Source organism: Cucurbita maxima, unplaced genomic scaffold (assembly GCF_002738345.1).
Source record: "Cucurbita maxima cultivar Rimu unplaced genomic scaffold, Cmax_1.0 Cma_Scf00893, whole genome shotgun sequence".
Taxonomy (NCBI): Eukaryota; Viridiplantae; Streptophyta; class Magnoliopsida; order Cucurbitales; family Cucurbitaceae; genus Cucurbita; species Cucurbita maxima.
The window spans coordinates 1-4,705 of NW_019272909.1; the positions used below are offsets into that span (position 1 = coordinate 1).

At 32.5% G+C, this 4,705-nt stretch overlaps 1 non-coding gene across 1 annotated transcript; it reads right to left on the bottom strand.

Annotated features, from left to right (window-relative positions):
• Positions 1 to 3,238: 3,238 nt before the first annotated feature.
• Positions 3,239 to 3,311, bottom strand: TRNAF-GAA. Its single transcript has one exon. It is a non-coding gene; the product is annotated as a tRNA-Phe (tRNA).
• Positions 3,312 to 4,705: the final 1,394 nt, after the last annotated feature.

Below are 4,705 nucleotides of genomic sequence, written 5' to 3' on the forward strand. Positions count from 1 at the left end.
ATAATACTCACCGGCTCGAAATTGAGGTTTGTTCATGTTTGAAATTGTGACAAACCATAAGACAAGATGCTTATTAATATTGTTTGTGATTGTTGTTGTGAATTCTTCATCTTTGAATACATATTTTTGTTGGTTCATGAATTTTTCCATCTTTTAAAAATATTATTTTTTTAGTTCGAGCCTAATTTCATAATAGGCGATTGAATCTCAATATTGCAATATTTTAAGTTACTTTTAAGATTAAAGGTCGATGAATAAACTAATTACTACAAGTTCTTTTTATGCATCTTATTTTGATCTAGCACATAAAGTAATTATTGAGTTTGACAAAATTGAAATAAAATCAAATAAAATCACTCAAACAAATCAATAAAATTGAAAAACAATTAGCCTTATGACACTTCCTTCAACTCCAAGGGGCGGTAAACCAAGGATTCCTTCGCCCAAGACCCATGATCCAACTCCCAACATAGAATTGATAAGCTATAGAATCATTCCAAGAACCTCAATGGATGGGTTACAAACTCACATTACCAATCTCAACAACTGGACGTGTCACCGGCGTTAGAAGAACGACTGCATCAGAGCAAGTCCATGGGGATAGAAGATCCCGTTGAAGGATGATAGACCAACCGTAATCTTCAGCCCAACGAGCCAAGCTTTTGTAGAAGCAAGAACCCTTGTATTAAAGAAATTAACATCTCCTTATACAAAATTTGGATAAACCAAGAGATAAAGCTAGAATTAGATTATGAGATCCAAGAGTGAGAAGCAAGATTTGGAACCTTTTTCAAAATTGAGTCACTCCACAATCGAACTTGATTAAGGCTTGACTAAATAACTCAGATGCAATCTACCACAAGAATTGCATCAAACATAAAAACGACAAAGATATGTTCAGATTTCTATAAGGGGGAACGTTTCAACTTAAGAGATCAATTTCATTGATCACAAATATGCTTTTACATAATAATTTGTGGGTATTTATAGTCTCCCAAAAAAAAAAAAAAATAGTGCCCGTGATTTAATCTCGATCCCTTTAAATCTCCACAGAAGACCAAGTCAATTTGAGCATTACAAACTTTATGAAATTAATTATAAATAAAGTTTTCTAACCACTCATGAAATGATGCTTGCAACTTCATCCGCTACTTCAACCGTGCAAATATTTACTTATGAAATGACGGTTGAACCTAGCCTATCCAATTTTGTAGATGAAGTATGAATGCTTGTTGAATGTTCTTGGCCTTGGGTTGTGTAATAGGTCCAGTTGGAACACCGTGATTCTTATCATCATCCCCGTCTTCAAGAGGATTCGTCCTCGAATCAGAAAAATCATCACCTACATCAAAAGAACTCAACTCAGTAACATTGAAAGTAGAATGTACACCATGATTATTATCATCATCCCCCTCTTCAGGATTCGTTCTCGAATCAGAAAAATCATCACCTACATCAAAGGGACTCAACTTTGCAACATTGAAAGTATAATGTATTGACAATTCTATGGGAAGATCAATTTTATTGTTCCATGCAATCAAATGAGTCATTTTACTAAATGTCTTACGGAGCATTTATAGTCAAATAAAGAATTAGGAATTCACGCTATCTTTAGATCTACAGACTCACTCCCAATTGAATTGAGCTATCTATGGTTAACATTATAATGAAAGTTCATCAGTAAAATTATTTAGGCTAATTCATTGAAACTTTAAAAAGAAATCATCTCTAAATTTAGATAAGATAGTAAGTTATACTAAGTGAATCAGGTGTGGTGAAGGATGAACAAACACGTGACCTTCAAAACTTCAATACTACGCTCTCCCAACTAAGTTATCCCTCTTAACATTGAAAATAAAAATTTGAAAATTTTAAAAATAAATAATCACCAAATTTAGATTATATAGTAATTTTAAAAAGAAATAATCACTAATTTTAGATTGAATATTCGAGTTATGCAAGTTAGTCAACTTGAATTAGGTGCGGTGAACGTGGATCAAACACGTGACTTTTAGATCTTCACTGGTGCTCTCCAAACTGAGCTATCCTGCTAACATTAAAAATAAAAATTCATCGGTAATTTTAGATTGAATATTCGAGTTATGCAACTTAGTCAACTTGAATCTCCCGCTAACATTAAAAATAAAAATTCATTAGTAAAAGTCAAGTAATTTTAAAAAGAAATAATCACTAATTTTAGAGTGAATATTCAGGTTATGTAAGTTAGTCAACTTGAATCTACAGCTAACATTAAAAATAAAAATATTTTCACTACTTCATTGAGATTTTAAAAAATTGAATAGTCAAGAGTCGAGTTATGTGACTTGAATCAGGTGCGGTGAACGTGGATCGAACACGTGACCTTCAGATTTTCAGTCTGACGCTCTCAAAACTGAGTTATCCTCACTAATATTTGAAAAAAAAAATCATAAGTAAAGGTATTTCCGCTAATTCATTATATTTTAAAAAGAAATAATCACTAATTTTAGATTGAATAAAGTTATGCAACTTAATAGACTTATGCAACATAAACCAAGTGCGGTGAACATGGATTAAACATGTAACCTTGAGATATTCATTCCCAACTGAGCTATCCCCGCGAACATTAAAAATCAAAATTCATGTGTAAGGGTATTTCCGCTAATTCATTATTCATTGAAATTTTAAAAATAAATAATAACTAATTTTTTATTGAATAGTTAGCTTATGTAAATGGAAACTGGTGCGGTGAACGTGAAGATTAAACACGTGACCTTCAAATCTTTAGTTTGACACTCTCCCAAATGAGCTATCCCCGCTAAGATTAAAAATAAAAATTCATTAGTAAAGCTATTTCCACTAATTCATTATATTTTAAGAAGAATTTATAATAAACTAAACTATAAGATATAATGAATGTCGATCAAACACAAGACCTTCCAATATTCAATCTGATGCTCTCCCAACTAAGCCATTCCAGATAACATAAAAAAAATGAATAATCACATGTTTTAGATTGAATAGTCAAGTTGTGCAACTTAGTCAACTTATGTCAGTTGGATAAATGCTCTCCCAACTAAGCCATTCCAGATAACATAAAAAAAATGAATAATCACATGTTTTAGATTGAATAGTCAAGTTGTGCAACTTAGTCAACTTATGTCAGTTGGATAAAAAAGGTGCTAGAGTATGAGATTTTAAAAAGAAATAATAGCTAATGACACTAATTTTAGAGTCAAATTATGCAACTTGAACAAAGTGCGGTGAACATGGATCGAACACGTGACCTTCAAATCTTCAGTCTGACGCTCTCCCAACTGAGCTACCCCCGCAATCATTAGAAATAAAAATTCATCAGTATAGGTATTTTAGCTGATTCATTGAGATTTTAAAAAGAAATAATGACTAATTTTCTATTGAATAGTCAGGTTATGCGCAATAGGTGTGGTTAACATGGAGATCGAACACGTGACCTTCAAATATTAAATTTGACTCTCTCCAAATTGAGCTATCCCTGCTAACATTAAAAATGAAAATTTTTAAGTAAAAGTATTTACGCTAATTAATTGAAATTTTAGAAAGAAATAATCACTAATTTTAAATTGAATAGTCAAATTATGCAAGATTGAACACGAGACCTTTAGATCTTCAATCTAATGCTCTCTCAACTGAGCTATCCACACTAACATTAAAAATGAAAATTCATCAGTAAAGGTATTTTCACTAATTCATTTTAATTTTAAATAGAAATAATCACTAATTTTTAATAAGATATTCAAGTTATCCAACTTGTATAAGGTGCGGTGAACTAGAACACGTTAGGTATTTTCGATAATTCATTGAGATTTCAGAAAGGAATAATGACTAATTTTAGATTGAATAGCGGGTTATGCAACTAGAATCAGGTGCGGTGAACGTGGATAACAAACACGTGACCTTCAAATCTTCAGTCTGATACTCTCCCAACAGAGTTATCCCCGCTAATATTAAAAATGAAAATTCATAAGTAAAGGTACTTCCGCTAATTCATTATATTTAAAAAAGAAATAATCACTAATTTTAGATTGAATAAGCAAGTTGTGTTTTTAGATTGTATAGTCAGGTAATAAACTTGTATTAGGTGCGTTGAACGTGGATAAAACACGTGTGACCTTCAAATCTTCCGTCTAACAATCTCCCAACTGAGCTACTCTTGCTAACATTAAAAATGAATATTCATCACTAAAGGTATTGGGTACGCTTCTGGAAATTCAACAAAAGGCAATAGTATTAGACCGAGATGCCAGATTTAAATCTCGCTTCTGAAAAATTCAACAAAAGGCATTGGGTACGCAGTTATAGTACGACATTCCACCCATAAACAGATGGTCAAACAGAAATGCTCAAGCAAATATTGGAAGAAATGTTGAGGACATATGTGATCGATTTAGCAGGAAGCTGGGATAAATACCTACCCCTTATGAAATTCTCTTATAATAATAGTTGCCAAGCAACCATAAAAATGACCACATATGAGGTTCTCTACGGACGAAGATTTTGATCCCCTATCTTTTGGGAAGAAGGGGGGCAAACGAGAACTATTGGACCAGAGCTATGCAAATTACCAACGCCGCAGTCTAGAAGATTAAAGCTAGGATACAAACCGCACAAAGCCGAGAGAAAAGCTATGCAGATCTAAGGCGCAAGGACATGGAATTGTTGGTAGGGGATCATATATTCCTAAAGG